This window comes from Theropithecus gelada, chromosome 4 (assembly GCF_003255815.1).
Source record: "Theropithecus gelada isolate Dixy chromosome 4, Tgel_1.0, whole genome shotgun sequence".
NCBI classification, from domain to species: Eukaryota; Metazoa; Chordata; class Mammalia; order Primates; family Cercopithecidae; genus Theropithecus; species Theropithecus gelada.
The window spans coordinates 76,765,600-76,788,602 of NC_037671.1; positions in this window are offsets into that span (position 1 = coordinate 76,765,600).

Consider the following 23,003-nt stretch of genomic DNA (forward strand, 5'->3'; position numbering starts at 1 on the left):
TTAATTAGGTCCCATTTATCTATTTTTGTGTTTGTTGCAATTGCATTTGGAGACTTGATCATGAAATATTTGCCAAAGCATATGTCGAGAAAAGTATTCCCTAGGTTTTCTTCTAGAGATTTTGTAGTTTCAGGTTTTACATTTAAGTCTTTGTCTATTTTGAGTTAATTTTTGTATATAATAAAAAGGTTCAGCTTCAATCTTTTGCATATTGCTAGCCAGTTACCCACACATCATTTATTGAATAGGGAGTCCTTTTCCCATGATATATTATTGTCAACTTTGTTGAAGATCAAATGATTGTAGGTGTGTGGCTTTATTTTTGGGTTCTCTAACCTTTTCCATTGATCTATGTGTCTGTTTTTGTACCAGTACCATGCTGTTTTGGTTACTGTTGCCTTGAAGTACAGTTTGAAGTCAGATAGGGTGATACCTCCAGCTTTGTTTTTTTAGCTTAGGATTTCTTTGGTTTTGGGGGCTCTCATTTGATTCTTTGTGAATTTTAGAATATATTTTCCTAATTCTGTGAAAAACAGCATTGGTAATTTGATAGGAATTGCATTAAATCTCTGAATTGCTTTGAGTGGTATGACCGTTTTAAAAATATTGATTTCTCCTACCCATGAGCATGAAGTGCTTTTTCTATTTGTGTCTGTCATCTCTGATTTCTTTCAGCAGTGTTTTGTAATTCTCATTGTAGAGATCTTTTACCTCTCTGGTTAGCTGAATTTTTATGTATTTTATTACTTTTATGGCTATTGTGAATGGAATTGCAGTCTTGGATACCATTTGTTTATAGAAATGCTACTAATTGTTTTACATTGATTTTGTATCCTGAAGCTTTACTGAAGTTGTTGATCAGTTCTAGCACTCCCTGAGCAGAAAGTATGGGGTTTACTAGGTATAAAATCAAAACAGAAAATCTAAATAAACACAATCAGAAATGACAAAAGGGACATTACCACTGCCTTCACAGAAATACAAAAAAACCTCTGAGACTACTATGAACACTTGTAGACACACAAACTAAAAACCTAGAAGAATACAAATATTTTACAATAATTGTATAAATATTTTACAATAATTGTATAAATATTATACAATTATTACATTTTGGTTTGCTAATCTAATGTGCTTTGCCACCATTTAAAGAAAAAAAAAATGGTAAAGTCAAAATGTGTTAACCAGATGAGGTAAAACTTGCCAGAATTAAGTTCCCAAGATAGGCTGAGCACTCTGGTGATTTGAAAGAAGTAGAAAACATAGTGTCTAGAAAACTAAACTCGAGAGCTCTGGAAGTCAGGAGCCAATACCAAATACTACTCTAATGTGTACTCCTTTTTTTAATCTTTGTTGAAAATATCCTGGCTTGATCAGTTTTCCTTGAGCACTTCATATTCTGTGTCCTACCTAACCCACTGCCATGGTCTGAATGTATGTGACCCTCCAAATTCATATGTTGAAACCTAATATCCAATATGATAGTATTAAGAGATGGGCCCTTTCAGAGATGATGAGGCCATGAGGACTCGTTTCTCATGAATGCAATTAATGCCCGTATAAAAGAGGCCCATGGGATCTTGTTCATTCCTTCAGCCATGTGAAGATGTATAGAAGGCACCATATATGAGAAAGGACTCTCACCAGACACCAAATCTATTGGCATCTTGATCTTGGATTTCCTATTTTCCAGAACTGTGTGCACAGTTCTTTCCTCATCACTGAAGGGATGGCAAAGAAGTGTAGGCATTACCAACATGGAAAATGGGTGTTCTCACCAGTTAGTTATCATGCCATTTTAAATGCATTTTAAATACAGCCATTAAAAATTCAGATGAATAAATTTAAAAGGGTTAATTTTATGAAAATTCTGAGGAGATTCTCTAAATACTGCTCCCTATTCATTTAAAATATTTGGATTTTAAATTTAAATAGGCTTGCCTATTTGTGCTTTCCCACTTTGTAAAATCATTTAGTATTTGTTAAGTACACCCTCTGATATGATTTGGCTGTGTCCCCACTCAAATCACATCTTGAATTGTAGTTCCCCTAATCTGCACATGTTGTGGGAGGGACCCAGTGGGAGGTAATTACATCATGGGGACAATTACCCCAATGCTATTCTCATGATAGTGAGTGAGTTCTCACATGATCTGATGATGGTTTTATAAGAAACTGTTCCCCCCTTGCTTGACACTCATTCTCTCTGCTGCTGACCTGTGAAGTGGTGCCTTCTACCATAATTATAAGTTTCCTGAGGCCTCTCTAGCCATGTAGAACTGTGAGTCAATTAAGCCTCTTTTCTTTGTAAGTTACACATTTTCAGATATTTCATTATAGCAGCATGAGAAGAGACTAATACAGTAAATTGGTACTGAAGTGCAGTGCTGCTATACTGAAAATGTGGAAGCAAGTTTGGAACTGGGTAACAGGCAGAGATTAGAACAGCTTAGAGGGCTTAAAAGAAGACAGGAAGATGTGAGAAAGTGTGGAACTTCCTAGAAACTGGAAGGTTCAGAAGACAGGAAGATGTGGGAAAGTTTGGAACTTCCTAGAGACTTGTTGAATGGCTTTGACCAAAATGCTGATAGTGATAGGGACAATGAAATTCAGATTGAGGTGGTCTCAGATGAACATGAGGAACTTCTTGGGAACCGGAGCAAAGGTGATCTTCCTGTGCTTTAACAAAGAGACTGGTGGCATTTTGCCACTACCCTACAGATCTATGGAACTTTGAATTTGAGAGAGATGATTGAGGGTATCTGGGGGAAGAAATTTCTAAGTGGCAAAGCATTCAAGAGGAAGCAGAGAATAAAAGTTTAGAAAATTTGCTGTCCGATGATGCGACAGAAACTAAAAACTCATTTCCTTGGGGGAAATTCAAGCTGCAGGCTACAGAAATTTGCATAAGTAACCAGAATCTGAATGTTAATCACCAAGATAATGGGGAAAATGTCTCCAGGGCATGTCAGAGACTTTCTTGGCATCCTGGAGGACTAGAAGGGAAAAATGGCTTCATGGACTGGGCCCAGTGCCCCCTGCTCTGTACAGTCATGGGAGTTGGTGCCCTGCATGATAGCTGTGGCTAAAAGGGGCAGTGTACAACTCAGACCCCTTTGAGCCACAGCTGTCATGCAGGGCACCAAGTCCCATAACTGTACAGAGGGTTCAAGCCCAAAGCCTTGGTGGCTTACACATGGTATTGGGCTTGCAGGTGCACAGAAGTCAAGAATTGAGGTTTGGGAAACTCCACCTAGATTTCAGAGGATGTATGGAAACTCCTGGATGCCCAGACAGAACTTTGCTTCGGGGCAGAGCCCTCATGGAGAACTTCTGCTAGAGCAGTGCAGCAGTGAAATGTGGGGTTGGAATCCCCACAAAGAGTCCCCACTAAGGCACTGCCCCCACTCGTGGAGCTGTGAGAAGAGGGCTACCATGCTCTAGACCTCAGAATGGCAGATCCTCTGACAGTTTGCACTGTGTGCCTGGAAAAGCCACAGATACTTGACGCCAACTGTGGAGGCAGCCATGACAGGGGGATACACCCTGCAAAGCCACAGAGATGCAGCTGCTCAAGGCCATGGTATCCCACCTCATGTATCAGTGTGGGAACAGACTAATACATTCTCTGTGTCAGGCCCACTTCTAGAGACTGGAAATGCAAATCTAAACAAAACATGTATCACACTATTGATTTGCATATGTTGAACCGTGCCTGCATCCCTGGGATAAATACCACTTGGTCACGATAAATGACCTTTTTAGGTATTGTTGAATTCTATTTGCTAGTATTTTGTTTCAACTGATGTTGAAAAAGCATTTTACATAGTACTGGAAATCCCAGTAACAGCAATCAGATGAAAGAAATAAAGGGTATCCAAATTGAAAAGAAATATGTCGGATTATCCTTGCGATATGTTTTGGCTCTGTGTCCCCACCCAAACAGCATGTTGAATTGTAATTTCCATGTTGGGGCAGGAACATGGTGGGAGGTGACTGGATTATGGGGGCAGATTTCTCCATTGCTGTTTCATGATAGTGAGGGAGTTCTCATGAGATCTTATTGTTTAAAAGTATGTAGCCTTCCCGTTTATTTCTCTTTCCTGCTCCACCATGGTAAGACATGCTTGCTTCCCCTTCACCTCCCTCCATGACTGTAAGTTTCCTGAGGCCTCCCAGCCATGATTCCTGTACAGCCTGTGGAAGTGTGATTCAGTTTAACCTCTTTTCTTTATAAATTACCCAGTCTCAGGTAGTTCGTTAGAGTAGTAAGAGAATGGACTAATACAGAAAATTGGTACCTGAGAAGTGGGGCATTGCTATAAAGATACCTAAAATGTGGAATTGACATTGGAACTGGGTAATGGGCAGATGTTGGAACAGTTGGGGAGGGCTAAGAGAAAGATAGCAAGATGAGGGAAAGTTTTTAACTTCCTAGGAACTTGTTAAATCGTTGTGATTAAAACGCTGATAGTGATGTGGACAATGAAGTCCAAGCTGAAGTGGTCTCAAATGGAGATAAGGAACTTATTCACAACTGGAGTAAAGGTCACTCTTGCTATGTTTTAGCAAAGAGGCTGGTGGCATTGTGACCCTGCTCTAGAAACCTGTGAAATTTTGAACTTGATAGAGATGATTTAGGGTGTCTGGCAGAAGAAACATCTAAGCAGGCTTGTTCGAGATGTGGCCTGGCTGCTTATAAGTGCCTGTAATCATTTGCATAAAGAAAGAAATTCCCTGAAACCAGAATGTATATTTAAAAGGGAATCAGCACATAAAAGTTAAAAATAATTGCAGCTTGACCATGAGGAGGGAGGATTTTTCTGGGGAGGAATTCAGGGCTGCAGAAATTTGCACAAGTAAAAAGCATCCAAATGTTAATAGCCAATTCAATGGGGAAAATGCCTCCAGAGCATTTCAGAGGCCTTCACAGCAACCCCTCCCATCACAGACCTGGAGGTCCAGGAGGGAAAAATGGTTTTGTGAGCCAGGCCCAGGGCCCCATTGCTCTCTGCAGCCTTGGGACATGGTTCCCTGTTTCCCAGCCATTCCAGCTCTAGCCATGGCTATAAGGGGCCAGGGTATAGTTCAGGCTCTTGTTTCAGAGGGTGCAAGCTCCAACCCTTGGTGGCTTACATGAGGTGTTGGGTCTGTGGGTGCAAAGAAGGCAAGAGATGAGGTTTGGTAGCTTCTGCCTAGATTTCATACAATGTATGAAAATGCCTGGATATACAGGAACAAGCCTGCTGCAGGGGTAGAGCCCTCACAGAGAACCTCTGCTTTGGCAGAGCAGACAAGAAATGTGTGTTTGGAGCCCCCCCTCCAGAGTCCCCAGTGGGGCACAGCCTAATGGAGCTGTGAGAAGAGGGCCACTGCCCTCCAGACCACAGAATAATAGATCTATTATGCTTGCACCATGCACCTGGAAAAGCCCCAAGCCTCAATGCCAGCCCATGAAAGCAGCCACAGGGTCTATACCCTGTAGAGACACAGAGTTGGAGCTGCCCAAGGCCTTGGGAGCCCACTCCTTGCATAAGCCTGGCCTGGATGTGAGACATGAAGCCAAAGGAGACTATTTGAGAACATTAAGATTTAATGACTTCCCTCCTGGGTTTCAGACTTACATGGGGCCTGTAGCCCCTTTGTTTTAACAAATTTCTGCCTCTTGGAGTGTGTCTATTTACCAATTGTATCTTGGAAGTAACTAACTTATTGTTTATTTTACTGGCTCACAGGTACAAGGGACTTGCTTTGTTTCAGATGAGATTTTGGGTTTAGACTTTTCAGTAAATGTTGGAATGAGTTAAGATATTGAGGGACTGTTGGGAAGGCATGACTGTATTTTGAAATGCGAGAAGGACATGATGTTTGGGAGAGTGCAGGGGCAGAATGATATGGTTTGGCTCTGTGTCACCCTTTGAATCTCATGTTAAACTGTAATTTCCAATGCTGAGGGAGGGACCTGGTGAGAAGTGATTGAATCATAGGGACAGATTTCCCCCTTGCTGTTCTCTTGGTGGGGAGTGAATTCTCAAGAGATCTGGTTGTTTAAAACTGTGTAGCACTTCCCCTTTCACTCTCTCTCCTGCTCTACCATGATAAAATGTACTTACTTCCCTTCACCTTCTACCATGATTGTAAGTTTCCTGAGGCCTCCTGGCCATGCTTCCTGGATAGCGTTTGGAACTGTGAGTCAATTAAACCTCTTTATTTGTAAATTACTGAGTCTCAGGCGGTTCTTTATAGCCATGTGAGAATAGACTAATACACCTTGTTTGCAGATGACATGATCTTATATTTGGAAAACCCTAAAGACTCCACACAAAAAAATTTTAGAACTGATAAATAGATTCAGGACAGTTGCAGGGTACCAAATCATATACAAAAATTAGCAGCAGTTCTATATGCTAATAGTGAACAATCTGAAAAATAAATTTAAAAAGCATTCCCATTTATAATTGCCATGAATAAAATTGAATACCTAGGAATTAAACAAAGAAGTTAAAGATCACTACAATAAAAATGATAAAACACTGATGAAAGAAATTGAAGAGGACACCAAAAGATGGAAAGACATTCCATGTTCATGGATTAGAAGAAACAATATTGTTAAAATGTTCTTACTACCCAAAGCAATCTACCAATTTAATGCAATTCCTATTAAAATACCAATGACTTTCTTCACAAATAGAAAAAAAAATCCAAAATGCATAAGGAACTAAGAAAGAGCCCCCAAAACCACAACTATCCTAAGCAAAAAGAACAAAAGGAGAAGAATGACATTACCTGACTTCAAAGTATCCTACAGAGCTATAGTAACCAAAACAGCATGGTACTAGTGTAAAAACAGACACATAGACCAGTGGAACAGAATGGAGAACCCAGAAACAAATCCATACACCTACAGTGAACTCATTTTGCCAGGAATATATATTGTGGAAAAGACAGTCAGTTCAATAAATATTGCTGGAAAAATTGGATATCTATATGCATAAGAATGAAACTAGACCCCTGTCTCTTACCATAAATAAAGATCAAATCAAATAGATTAAACACTTAAATCTAAGCCTTCAAACTATAAAACTACTATGAGAAAATATCAGGAAAACTCTCCAGGACATTGATTTGAGCAAAGGTTTCTTGAGTAGTATCCCACAAGCACAGGCAACCAAAACAAACGTGGACAAATGGGATCCCATCAAGTTAAAAAGCTTCTGCACAGCAAGGGAAATAATCAACAAAGTGAAGAAACAATCTACAGAATGGTAGAATATATCTGCAAATGACCCATCTGACTAGAGATTATTAGCCAGAATATATAAGTAGCTCAAACAATTCTATAAGAAAAAAATCTAATAATTCAGTTAAAAATGGGCAAAAAATATGAATAGACTTTTCTCAAGACATGCAAATAGCAAACATGAATATTAAAAGGTGCTCAACATCATTGATCATTAGAGAAATGCAGATCAATACTACAATTAGATATCATCTCACCCCACTAAAAATGACATATCCAAAAGACAGGCAATACCAAATTCTAGCAAAGACATAGAGAAAAGGGAACCCTCATCCACTTTTGATGGGAATGTAAATTAGTACAACCACTACGGAGAACAGTTTGGAGGTTCCTCACAAAACTAGAAATATACCCAAAAGAAAGGAAATCAGGATATCAAAGACATATCTGCACTTCTATATCTGTTGCAGCACTGTTCATAATAGCCAAAATTTGGAAGCAACCTAAATGTTCATAAAACAGATGAATGGAAATGTGATACGTATACATAATACAGTACAATTCAGCCATAAGAAAATAATGAGATTCTGTCATCTGCAACAACATGAATGAAACTGGAGGTCATTATGTTAACGGAAATAAGCCAGGCACAGAAAGACAAACATCACATGTTCTCACTTATTTGTGGGATCTAAAAATCAAAACAGTTAAACTCATGGACATAGAGAGCAGAAGGATGCTTATCAGAGGCTAGGGAGGGTAGTGGGATAGTTGGTATGGGGTGGGGATAGTTAATAGGTACAAAAAAAATAGTAAGAAAGAATATTTAAGACCTAGTGTTTAATAGCACAACAGGGTGACTATTGTCAATAATAATTTAATTTTACATTTAAAAATAATTAAAATAATATAATTGGATTATTTTTAACATGAAGGTTAAATATTTGAGGGGATGCATACTTCATTTTACATGATGTGATTATTACACATTGCATGCCTGTATCTAAACATCTCATGTACCCCATAAATATATACACCCACTATGTGCCCATAAAAATTAAAGTATATATTAAAACACTTTGTTACCACTCTAAAAAAGCAAACAAAACAAAACTAAAAAATTTCTTGCTTCATGAAATTTACAACCTGAGGAGTGTTTGTGTGTAATAAATAAACAAATATGTTGTCAATTAGTGCAAAATAGTATAACAAGTAAAGCAATGCAATGTAATAGAATCCTTCACTAATTCCTCATTGCTTTAGAAAGGAATGGGGCAGTCAGGGAAGGACTTTGAGGTGATGACATTTGAGAAGAGTCTTGAAGGGAGTGGATCTTAAGAAAATATGGTGGAAAATCATTTCAGGCAGAATGAAAGCAGTTGCATAGTTCTTGAAGCAAGAACATGTTTGGGAACTGTAAGAAGAGCAAGAAGGTCAATGTGTCATGAACACAGTGATGATGGGAAAAGCAGTTAGAGACATAGTTGAGTCACATCACCTAGGATTTGGCAGGGCACCATGGCTCAATCCCAGCACTTTGGGAGGCTGAGGCAGGTGGATCACTTGAGGCCAGGAGTTCAAGACTGGCCTGGCCTACATGGTGAGACTCTGTCTATTAAAAATACAAATATTAACTGGGTTTTGTGGCAAATTCCTGTAATCCAAACTCCTTGGGAGGCTGAGACATGAGAATCACTTGAGCCTGGGAGATGGAGGCTGCAGTGAGCCAAGACTGAGCCACTGCACTCCAGCCTGGGCAAGAGAGCAAGACTCAGTCTCCAAAAAAAAAAAAAAAAGAAAAATATGTAGGAACTTGTAGATTGTGACCTTTCTATGGTAAGGACCTTGAAATTTATTTCAAGGGGGATTGGAAGCCATTTGAGAGTTTTGGAGGAAAGAATGAAGTGAGCTAATCTACATTCACAATTAGTTTGGCTGCTCTGTGGAAAATAGACTGTAGGGGTCCAGAGCAGAAGCAGGAAGGTGAGTTAGAGGGGTATTATGTTAGTCCTATTGAACAATAGTGGGGGCATTTACTTTTCTATATAGTCATTTGTGTTTTTGGCTGTACATTGTTTAAAGGCAGACCTTGATTTATTCACTCTTATTGTCAGTATGCAGGAAATGCTTGCACAGTAAACAAATGTCTGTTCGATAAACATGTATAGAGGGAAGGGAGGAATAAATGGATAATGAGTTTTAATATTCTTGAATCTAGTTAAAAGAAATTCACATGGGAAAGCATATCTCTTCCCAAACAACAATATAATTTTTTAAAATTTTTTAAAAACAAGACTTCATTATTTTTTCTGGTGAAGGCACACGTGTGTTTTTCTATTTAAAAACTGAAAATGTTGGAATCTACTCATGTACCAGCACTAAATGAATGTGCAACTATGGAGGAGACTTCTGCAAAAAGTGACCAATTGTTTTTAAGGTTTATAGGAAACAGGAAAGGAAGAGTGGCTCATATTTATGAGAAGTAGGCAATGTCTTTAAAGAGGATAGAAGTAATTATCCCTGCATTCTCTCTCCCTTCCTTCTTTCTTAGTGGGTAGCACTGTGTTCTCTTGGGCTTACAGAAACTCAAGGTCATGGAGCAGATGGTTTATTATTGGGGTGGAGTAAAATAAAATAAATCTTTCATCTAAAATCAGTTTTATTTGGAAATAAAATATTCACTTTCATAGATATACTTAAAGTTGACACAAAAATGAGAACATTTTGAATTTGAATCAATTGCTCTGATTCCTTATGTTTTCTGTTAAGTGATAATCTAATGCTCTTCTGCTGTCATTGACAAAATAACAATAAATAATAAACTTTAATCCTAAATACAATTATTAATTATATAAGAAACATTTGCAATAAGATTGTATTTGGAACTTCAGTTAACCCCAATTCAGGCTCTACTACAAGAAATTTAACATTTAAATGATGAGTTTCATTCACAAATCAATGCTTTTGGTAGGAAAATAAGGAAAAATGTCAATATATCATTCATTTGACTATACTGTAGTCAAATTACAGAACAGTTGAACCATGCACCTTGCCTATAAAGATAGTAAAGATGTTCTGATGAGAATTGCTGATGAGCAATTCCAGATGGCTGCAATGTCTTTCAGAAGTTGGGGTAAAAAATATCCAATTGGGGTCTGGGCTTACAGTGAACACTCAGAGTTGTCTAAATGTGTGACGGACATTAGGGAAACTTCTGCTTGAACTATCCTTACCTCCTGTCATCCCATATCAGTTTGATTTTTACAGAGCCTGTGGCATCTGTCTTAATCTTAGGATATTCATTGACAAGTGACAATTTCATTTTCAGGTTGTTCAGATAAAAAAAAATGGGCTGCTCCTTGATTTCTATTTATTTCACATACTGCATATCCAATTTATCAATACATCCTGTCAGCTCCATTTGAAAAGATATATCCAAAGTCTTCCTGCTTCTTACCCACTATTGCCTTCATTATCTTCCTCCTGAATTACTGCAAATACTTCCTGTCTTCCTTCTTCTTCCCTAGAGCCCCCTCCACAGCCACAGGGATATCTTATATTTAAACATAAGTCCAACTATACCTCTCCTCTCCTCAAAATTCCACAATGGTTTTTCATGAAAATAAAGACAAAGTCAACAGAATATAAGCCTCATGTAATCTATGTCCTCTCTCTCCAATTATCTTTCTGACTTCATCTCCTATAATTTTCCCTTTTATTCAATCTGAACCAGGCATACTGGCCTTTTTGCTGTCTCTAGCACAGATATACTCTTGTCTCAGGGCCTTTGCACTTGCTGTTTATTCTTTTTGGAGTGCTTGTCTCCAGGCATTTACACAGCTCACTTCATTATTTATTTCAGGATTTTAATGCAGTGCAACCCTCTTCTTAGTGAAGCCACCATCTCTAAAATTACAATACTATACCACACAAATCTATTTCCTTTCCCTCTATTTTTCTTCCTAAAACTTACTCCAACAAAATAGACTGTATATTTTACATATATATCTTTATTGTCTTTTCCCCTAATGATTTTGTCTATGTTCACTGCTGTGTCCCCCCACATCTAGAACAGTCTCTGGCACACACCAAAGAATCAATAAGATTCTAATAAATATTTGTTAATCTATTTATCATTCTACATTTTCCCTACCTACATACATTTTATTTTACGATTTAAAATTTTATGGATTAAAGACATGCAGATTTGTTACATGGGTATATTGCATATCCCCTTACTTTTCTTGTGGTAGTGAATACATCTCACAAGATCTGATGGTTTTATCAGAGGATTCTACTTCTAAATCATCCTCATTCTTTCTTGTCGCCACCATGATTCTGAGGCCTCCTCAGCCATGTGAAACTGTAAGTCCAATTAAACCTCTTTTTTTCCCCAGTCTCAGGTTTGTCTTTATCAGCAGCATGAAAATGGACTAATACACTAGGTATTTTATTTTCTTCATGGCTAATATAAGTGGGATTGTTTTCTTGATTTAGTTTATAACTAGACCATTCTTGGTATATAGAAATATTCATGATTTTTTCCATTGATTTTGTATCCTGAAACTTTACTAAATGTGTTTATCAATTCCAGGAACATTTTCATGGAGTCTTTGGGGTTTTCTTTGTATAGAAGAATTATATTGTCAGCAAAGATAGACAGTTAACTTCTTCTTTTTCTATTTGCCTTTTATTTCTTTCTCTTGCCTGATTGCTCTCACTAGGACTTCCAGTGCTATGGTGAATAAAAATGGTGAGAGTGTCTTGTTTAGCTTCTCAAGGGAAAATGCTTCCATATTTTGCCCATTCAGTATGATGTTGAATATGGGTTTATTGTAGATGGCTTTTATTATTCTGAGGTATATTCCCTCAATGCCTGGTGTATTGAAGGCTTTTTTTCTGCATCTATTAAGATGATCGTATGTTTTTTGTTTTTGATTCTTTCTTTTTATGTGGTGAATCATATTTTTTGATTTGTGTATGTTGAACCAATCTTGCATCCTAGAAATAAAACCTACTTTATTGGGATAGATTGGCTTTTTGAGGAGCTGCTGGGCTCATTTTTCTGGTATTTTGTTGAGGACTTTTGCATCGATCTTCATGAGGGATATTGGCATGAAGTTTTCTTTTTTTCATTATATCTCTGCCTGATTTTCGTATTACAATGATGCTGACTTTGTAGAATGAGTTAGGAAGAAACTCCTCCTCCTTGATTTCTTGGAACAGTTTCAGTAGGATTGGTGTCAGTTCTTCTTTGTAGCAATCTGAAGAGTTTAATTTGGGACTTTGGCCAGATAGAGTATTTGTAAAAATCTGTGGCCCTTTTGCTTTAGTTATAAAGTGAAAGTAGTTAGACAATCAGAATATGAAAGGTGAAAAATTTAGCACTGGGAAGAAAAAACATAATATCTACACAGATTACTAAACCAAGAGGCCTGTCTTCGTAAGCTCTTGAGGTAAAAGTCAGGTGAATGTGAAAGTCAGGAATGTGAATGGCACACTCAACAAAAATAAGAACTAATGTCCACACCACATCTTTAGTTCTTCTAGATATTAAACAATGACTCAAGCTCTATGAGTGTCAATTTCTTCATTTGAAGTAAAGGAGTTGAACTAGGTTGTCTCCTTAAAATATTTCTCTAAGTTCTACTGTCATGAATCCTTTTAGTAAAGTCTTTGGTGTACAATAATAGAATCAACATAAGGAAGTTTCAACATTAAAAGAAAATTTACCACAGTAAATTTTATAACATTTTATATTTTATAACATTTAAAAAAAAAAACAACTCTTGGGAAAGGATGCAATGGGGAGTAAGGATCTTAGCATCAACAGTTTGTGGATCTTTCATTAGAGTCCACTATTAAAATGACTCAGCACACAAGTCCTATCCTCTACATCCCTCAGTTCATATTCTTGAAGGAAAATATATTAGACCAAATATAAGTCAACTGCTTACCATAGTCTTCCGATCTTGCTAGAGAACCAGGGTAATGTGGTAGAATTGTGGTTCTTTGGGACCCACCATTATAGATGGACTGACTATTTTCAGAGAAAGGGACCAAGGAAGACTTTTCTAAAGGGACTGTGAAAATTCTAAATCCTACTATATCTAAAACAGCAGGATTTTTACCTTAGGACAAGTTCTGATATTTTACAATGGAGATCATTCTAGTCAGATGATACATTTCTAACTTTTAAACCATCAATATTGAGATCAATAATTTTTACTTGAATTCAAGTGGTAGATTTGCTACTGACATGATAATGAACTGTAGATAAACTTTAAAATACTACCTGTTTAGTCAATAATGATCACAATAACTTTTACAACCTAATTTTATAAATCATAAAAATAAGTTTATATGCTTTCTGTATTCCCACATACAAGCCAGACCCCACATTAAATAGAATCCTCTTCAAGTTTATCAATTTCTCATGAATGAACCAAGATAAAAATTTCTAGACATAACAAATAGATTTTTATTCACTTTAGCGTTTTTACTTATTATGTGAAAATATTTCTTTGTGACTAGTTATCTTAAGATTAATTGTGAGAACAATATTGTGATTCTTCAATCCCCTTTGCCTCATCATTCTAAAAGTTTAATTATAGGGCTAGCTTAAAAAATAATTAAAATTTATTTCTAAATGTGTATATATGCATGCTTACATGTATGAATGCTTATATGCCTTCTTACCTAAACTTAGCATAAGTGTAGTAGGTTGCAACTCTAGGTGTAAGTAGGTTGTAACTCCAAATGTAGTAAGTTGCAAATGTCATTTATTTGACATCTTAAAATGTTATCTACTCTTTATTTTAGGATCAGCTTCTTTACCCCTTCATAATACTGAGCTTGCCCAGCTTACATAGTTCCTTGTTGACTTTGGAGCAAATCTTAAATTCCCAAAAAGCATTCTTTCCAATCTTCTGCCAAATTAAATTTAATTTGTTAAAACAAAAATATTATGCAAGGCTATTTTGAGAGGAATGTTTTGACTCTGATTCCCCTGAACTAAAATTTTTGCAGTCTCTAAAGACTAAGTGCTTATTCTCATTTCTAAGTTTCTTTGATTGGTAGTACAGGATTTTTTTTTTTCCCAGGTAACATTGGTGGAAATTAAATGGTTTGTTGCTTTTGGGAAAAATTTTACTCTTCGCCTGATGGTTTAAATTTAAGATACTTTTCTTCCCTTGCTTTACTTCCACTTGACAAGCTTCAGGCAGAATTTAAACTAGGAATCCAATATACCTAAATGTTACAGTAATAAGATCTATATGAGTTTTCCACAAAATCTTTCCTTGGAACTTATACCTCAATAGTGCCCTCTCTTATCACAATAAGTTTAATAAAAAGTTTAAGTAGGCTCTTCTCAAGAAAAGACTTCAAAATACTAAGAAAATCTCCAGAATAAGTTTTGGGGAGATGTGGAGTTATAACAGAATGTAAACAAGACCAATAGGCAATCACTGCTTCAAAGAATAGTGAAATGTTAATACACTGTAAGAATGTGTTTACAAAGGAATGATAGGTAATTGTTGATAAATGTTGCCATTATAATTAATGTAAAGCTTTTTATTTAACCTTCTGTCTTTCACCTTTCAACAGATTTAACATTATAAGAATTCCTCCTGAGAATTACAAAAATAATGATAAGAATGGAAAGGCTTCTAAGAGGCAAAGTGTGAGACACTAGTTTGAGTCATCTGAGAAAAGAGACTGAAGGGTTGATTTATTTTTAAACTTTTAAAGAACTGTTCTAGAATACCCAGGGCATTCTTTCCTTCATTGTTACAAAGGGCAAACCTAGAGACAATGGGCTAAATTTCCAATTAAAACCTGAGAACACAGGTCTAAGGGCATAAAGCAGTAGTTCAGAGACCTAAGTTTATATTGATTCACCTGGGAACTTTAAAAATTACCAATTCCCAGAACAATTAAAGCAGCTTGAGGATTGTTGTATTTTAAATGTTCTTATGGTGCTGCTAGTATCAAGCCAAGCCTGAAAAATCACTGGTGTGAAGCAAGAAGATTCTATGACATATACTTCATTGGAGCATATTAAAGCTTGAGTAAAAAAGTTATGAACATAGAAAACATGCCCACCTTTCTTGAAAGACACTTCTTTCCAAGCCCTTATCCCTTTGGGAAGCCCTCACATTTATTTTTATATATTTGTGATTTTAGAAGAATAAAAGTGCTATTTGTGTCAAGAATGTAGACATGGAGTTGAGGTAGTGTTTCCTGCTTCCTGTAATGGGTTCTTAATTGTAAAATCAAACCTAGCCTCCTAAAATTAACAGAAAAATAAAAATCTTTAGGTTTCTAAGTGGCTCTGACTTTGCCATTACCCTGTTCCTTCAAGTCATTTCATTGGTCCTCGGGCTGGGACCAGAGGACAGTGCCTTGCCCACCTCCAGCACTTGGACTCAAATCTGTGTCCTTTCTCTTTGGAAGTGAACTGGAACTCTCAAAAGTAAGAACAGGATAGTAAGAGATATTTAAAGGAACATAAGCTCATACATGTTGATAAAATTCAAAGTTCTATTTATGTCTTAGTCACCTTATTTGTGAGACTTTTTCCAATTCACCCGCTGCCTTGAGACATCTATTTTCTAGCCCTCCAATGCAGGAACAAGCTACAAGCACATGGCTAGATTTTTTCATTTGCTTTCACTTGATCCGTCCCCATGTGACAACTGTATGGTTTTGCCACACAGGTATTTTTTTCCTACTTTGCTTTATATCTCTCTGGGTAAATTTTAGATAAGAAGATTCTGCCCTTTAGTTAAGAGAGAAAGAAATAATAGGAGAGGGAGAAGGAAATCTGATTTTTTAAATTAATACTGTGTGTTTTATATGTAGTATAAAACTTTACATTAAAAAATAAAGAATACTTTATACTTAAAAAATAATTTTTATTAATGGTATGTGCTTTATATAAAGCATGTCTATATATACTGATCTTCACAACCACCATAACTTTTGAGTATTATTTTCCAAATGATGAGACCACAGCTCAGGGAGGTAAAACAACTCTACTAGGGATGTGCAGATGTAAAAACTAGGCTGAGATTCATGATCTTTCTACTTTCTTTCCTTCCTAAGTCCTGTTTCTGGGAAAAAGGAGTCACATGTGCCTCGAGTTGCCAAAACTCCAAGGTATCCCAATCTTATAGTAGTCCATGTGAACGACACCTGACATAATTGTGCAATGCTTTCATAGGCCTGTCTCTCCTCAAGGATTTAGTATAAATGGTCTACTGTTCAGGTGAAATGCTACATCCCCTCCAAACCAGCTGTAATAGTTATAATACTAACAGTAATTGCAGCAAATATACATTGTGCAATTATTATGAGCTAGACACTTTTCTGAAACATATTTTGTGAATTAATGAATTTAATCTTTACAACATTCTATCAGTTAAGTAATATAATTGCCTTCATTTTACAGATGAGGAAACTGAAACAGAGAGAAGTTGTTAAAGGTCACATAACTGGCAATTTATGGAACAGGAATTTAAACCTAGACAACAACAATTATAATTCAACACGATAACAATAACATTAGTGCAATAAGAATTATGTATGTCAGCCAAAAGTTGTTTCCTCATACTTGTCATCTGCCTAACTGTGAAAGGAATGATCTAGATGATTAGAGGTAAAGACAGAATTGTCTTGAAGTTTTAGGAGACAGGCTTGGAAATAAATTTGAAATGTAAGAGAAGTGGACAAGTAAATACTACAGTACACTAAATATTTGGATATATTTTAACAGGATTTGAGAAATGGCAACTGAGATTATAATTTATCTTAGGCATAACTTAAACTGAACAGTTGGCTTTGTGTTTAATATGGTAAAGCCAGACTGGACCATTCTTTCCTTCCAATTTTGAAAATGGATATTTAGTTAGAGAGAGGACAAACTGTATTCTCAGAGGGTTGAAGAAACCTGCCGGAAGGTTTAAAATATTTTTAAAAGTAAGGTATTTTCCCCAGTATTAAGATTCTACAAATAAAATATTATAAGTAGAGTATTTCCATGATATTTTGTATAGAAAATACCTATTAATATTACCCTTTGAATTAATTCTCATCTCGCCTATTACTCTTCTCATGGAAATTTGTATTTCAGTTTTCTAGTTCACTACATAAACCCTGGCTTTCATTAGTCATTGACATCACTGGAACTGTAAACTTTATATATGTCTGAGTATCTATATATCCAAGTGGTATCAAGCAACTTTATGAAATTAGAAAATAAAAGACAAAGTAGAGAGGAACTATCCTTAAGATAAGTAAATTATCATGATTGGACAGGAAGGGGAGAGGATCATGGGACAAGAAGGAGAAAAAAAGTTAATTAAAAAAAAATTATATTTCTTTCTCTTATTTGATTTGTCTGACTAGGACTTCCAGTACCATGATAAATAGAAGAGGTCAGGCAAGGGAAAGAAATAAAAGGTATTCAAATAGGAAAAGTCAAGCTATCTTCCTTTATGAACAATATGATTCTATACTTAGAAAATCCTAAAGACCCTGCCAAAAGGCTCCTAGAACTCATAAATCACCTTAGTAAAGTTTTGGGATACAAAATCAGTATACAAAAATGAATAGCATTTCCATACACAAACAACATCCAGGCCAAGAGTGAAATCAGGAACACAATCCCATTCACAATGGCTACAAAGAAAATGAAATACCTAAGAATACAATTAACCAAGAAGGTGAAAGATGTCTTCAAGGAGATCTTTACAAAACGCTGCTGAAGAAACTACAAAACACTGCTGAAAGAAATTAGACAACACAAATAAATGAAAAAAGATTCCATGATCATGGATTGGAAGAATCAATATCATTAAATATCATTAAAATGGCCATACTACCCAAAGTAATTTATAGATTCAATGCTATTCCCATTAAACTACCATTGACATTCTTCACAGAATTAGAAAAAGCTATTTTAAAATTCATATAGAACCAAAAGGAGAGCCTGAATATCCAAGACAATCCTAAGCAAAAAGAGCAAACCTGGAGGCATCACGCAACCCAACTTCAAACTATATTACGAGGCTACAGTAACCAAAGCAGCATGGTACTGGTACAAAAACAGACACATAGACCAATGGAACTGAATAGAAAACTCAGAACTAAAGCCACAAACCTACATTCATCTGATCTTCGACAATGCTGACAAAAACAAGCGGTGGGGAAAGGACTCCCTATTCAATAAGTGGTGCTAGGATAACTGGCTACCCATGTGCTGACTTGATGCTGGACCCCTGGCTTTCACCATATACAAAATTAACTTAAAATGGATACAAGTTTTAAATATAAGCCCTCAAACTATAAAAATGTTAGAAGACAACCTAGGAAATACTCTTTTCATCATCGGCCTTGGCAAAGAAGTTATGGCTAAGTCTCCAAAAGCAATTGCAGCAAAACCAAAAATAGACAAATGGGGCCTTATTGTACTAAAGATCTTCTGCATAGCAAAAGAACTTATCAACAGAGTAAACTGACAACCTACAGAATAGAATAAAATATTTGCAATCCATGCATCTGACAAAGGCTTACTATCCAGAATCTATAGATAACTTAAAGAAATCAACAAGTAAAAAGCAAATAACCCTATTAAAAATGGACAAAGGACATAAACATACACATCTTAAAAGAAGACATAAAAGTGGCAACAATCATATGAAAAAATATTCAACTTTACTAACCATCAGAGAATTGCAAATCAAAACCATAATGAGATACCATCTCACACCAGTCAAAAAGACAATTATTACAAAGTCAAAAACAATAGACACTCATAAGGCTGCAGAGAAAAGGAATGCTTATACACTGCTGGTGAGAATGTAAATTAGTCCCAACCCTATGGAAAGTGATTTGGAGATTTCTTAAAGAACCTAAAACAGAACCCCCATTCAAACATGCAATCCCATTACAAGGTATATACCCAAAGGAAAATAAATCAGTCTACCAAAAAGACACATGCACTCGTATGCTCATTGCTGCACTATTCATAATAGAATAGGCATGGAAATAACAGGTGCCCAACAACAGTGTATTGGATAAAGAAATTATGGTACATATACACCGTGGAATACATTGTAGCCATACAAATAATGAAATCAGGTCCTTTGCAGCAACATGATGGAGCAATCCTAACTGAATTAATGAAGTAACAGAAAACCAAATACCACATGTCTCACTTATAAGTGGGAGCCAAACATTGAGCGCACATTGACATAAATATAGATACCATGAAAAAATAGATACTATGGACTACTGGGGCAAAAAGAGGGAGTGGGGGCATGGGTACTATGCTCACTACCTGATTGACGAGATCCATACCCCAAACATCAGCAGATGCAATATCTCCATATAATACACCTACATATGTAACCCCGGTATCTAAAATTAATTGAAATTAAAAATAAATAATTCCAAACGATTGTTTTTAGGAATTTTATAATATCTTCTTGCTTTAAAATGTTGCAAAAATAATCATCTTATTATTTTTTTAAGAACTTATTTCCATTCTTTAGAGGCAAGTAAATTGGTGCGAACTATTTCCTCATATGACAATTTATTTTTATTGAGAAAGCGGTGACAATTTAGTTAGTATGAGTCAGCAATATCTAAACCATTTTTAAAATATTCTACAGATGCAATTAGGATTACTAAAATGATGAGAGAAAAATTTTGCAAGCTATTTAATTGGACGATTGTAGAACATATCCCCTTGCCCACAATTTACCATCACACAAAAATAGCTGGTAGCGTAAGAGTAAATCACAGCTGAACGATATGCAAGACACGGGTCCTCCCAGACAAAGAGCACATAGGAAAGGCCAAAGTTAAGTGTGGAGAGAAAAACAAGGACAAAAAATGAAGTTAAATTTTCTGGTGCCTGTAGCTATGACAAATATTAAACACAGTCCAACTGCTAGCGAGATGAGCATAAATCCCCATAGCAGAGACCTATTTATCTCACTTCTTATTACCCAAATCACTGTATCTGGTTTTAAACCAAAAGATTGCCAGGTATGTCGAAATGCAAGGGAAAAAAAAAAAAACACACACTCTGAGAAAAAGGCAATCATCAGAACCAGACTCATGATATCACATACATGTTGGAATTATATGACAGGAATTTTTTTTTTTTTTTTTTTTGAGATGGAGTCTTGCTGTGTCGCCCGGGCTGGAGTGCAGTGGCCGGATCTCAGCTCACTGCAAGCTCCGCCTCCTGGGTTTACGCCATTCTCCTGCCTCAGCCTCCCGAGTAGCTGGGACTACAGGCGCCCGCCACCTCGCCTGGCTAGTTTTTTGTATTTTTAGTAGAGACGGGGTTTCACCGTGTTAGCCAGGATGGTCTCGATCTCCTGACCTCGTGATCCGCCCATCTCGGCCTCCCAAAGTGCTGGGATTACAGGCTTGAGCCACCGCGCCCGGCTATGACAGGAATTTTAAAAATAACTATGATTAATACGTTAAGAGCCCTAATAGCAAGAGTAAACATCATGGAAGAACAGATAGGTAATGTAGGCAGAGAGATAAGAACTCTAAGGAATAATCAAAGGGAAACTTTAGAATTAAAAACCACAGTAACTGAAATGAAGAATACATTCAGTGAGCTTATCAGTAGACTTGAAATGACTGAAGAAAGAATCAGTAAATCTGAAGATAGGTCAATAAAAACTTTTCAAATTAGAATGCAAAAATAACAAAAATTAAAACAAACAAATGAGGACAAAACATCAAAGAACTGTGGGACAATATATAAAAGTGTAACATACACTTAATTGAAATACTTAAGACCTTTCCAAAATTAATGAGAGACACCACATCACAGGTCCAGAAAGTTCAGATAAAATGAAGCATAATAAATAAAAAACAAATAGATTTTAGCATGCCATGTTTAAACAGCAGGAAACCAAACACAAAGAAAAAAATCTGAAAAGAATACAGAGGGGAAAAACACTAATTTATAGAGGAATAAGAATCACTGTCATCAGAGACCATGACAGCAAAAAGAGAGTGGAAAGGAAGTTTTGAAAACCATTGATCCAACAAAATTATCCATCAAAAGTGGAGGGTAAACAAAGAAAAAACAACCTATATGACCAGCAGACTTGCAAAAAAAAATGGTTAAAAAAAAGTTCTTCAGAGAGACAGAGATAAAGAAAATGAAAACGATAAAGGTCAGAAATTTGGATTTTACATAAAGAAAAGAAAGCATTGAAGAAGGAATATATGAAGGTAAATTACAATCTTTTTTTCTAATTTTTAATTGGTGTAAAAGATAGTTTTTAAAGCAATAATAGTAACAATATATTGGGTGATTATGAATGGGTGAAATGAGTGACAGCAATATTGGGGGAAAGGAGGGAGAAACTGGGAATAATTTCTTATAAAGTATTTGCACTACATGTTAATCAGTATGGTGTTATTTGAAGGTGGACAAAACAGATAAAAATGTAAATTGTAAATTCTAGGACAACCAATACACTTTTTAAAGTAATATAATTTGTATGCTAAGATAGAAGATAAAGTGAAATAATGTAAAATGCTCAATTAAATAAAGAAAAATCAGAAGGTAGGGAAAGAAATAAGCCAATAAATTTTATTTTATTTTATTTTTTTTTTTTTGCCAATAAATTTTAAAAAGACTATGAGATATCATAAATATTAGTCCACATTAATAATCACTTAATGTATAAATGGTTTAAATAAACCAATTGAAAGAAAAATTTTGTCAGAGTAGATTAAAAACAATGTTTCCAAACCATATACTGTCTGCAAAAACCTACTTTGTATATAAATTTAATAATAGTTTAAAAGCAAAGGGTTGGAGAAAGATACACCGTATTAACACTAATTTTGAAAAGCTGGGGTAGGGTGGGTGCATTGGCTCCCTCCCGTTATCCCAGCACTTTGGGAGGCTGAGGCGGGCAGATCACCTGAGGTCAGGAGTTTGAGACCAGCCTGGCCAACATGGCAAAGCCCCATCTCTACTAAAAATACAAAAATTACCCAGGCATGGTGGCACGTGCCTGTAATTCCAGCTACTTGGGAGGATGAGGCAGGGAGAATTGCTTGAACCTGGGAAGCAGAGGTTGCAGTGAGCTGAGATTGCACCACTGCCCTCCAGCCTGAGTGACAGGGCAAGATTCCCTCACACACACACACATACACACACACACACACAAGCTGGGGTAGCAATATTACATATAGACAAAAAGGACTTCAGAACAAGGAAAAGCTTCAGAAGTAAACAAAAGTATTCCATAATGATAAATAATCAATTCTTGAAGAAAGCATAATAATCATAAACGCATATGTAACTCACAAAAGAATGTGAAAATACATGAAGAAATTGCTGATACAACTGATTGGAGAAATAGACAAATCCACTCCTATTTGAGGACATCAGTACCTCTTTTAGCATTTGTTAGATCAAGCAGGTGGAAATCAGTAAAGACATAGATGACCAGAATAGCAGAATCCATCAATTTGTTCTAATTGACATGTAGAGAGTATCCCATTCAGCAATAGCAGAAGACACATTTTTCTCAAGGCTACTTGGAACATTCACCAATGTAAACCATATTATGGGCATAAAACGTATGTTAACATACTTAAAAACCTAGCAATCATACAAAACATGTTCTCAGATCACAGTGGAATTAAACTATAAATATACTATAGAAAAATAGCTGGGAACTCTTCAAATATTTGGAAATTAAATAAC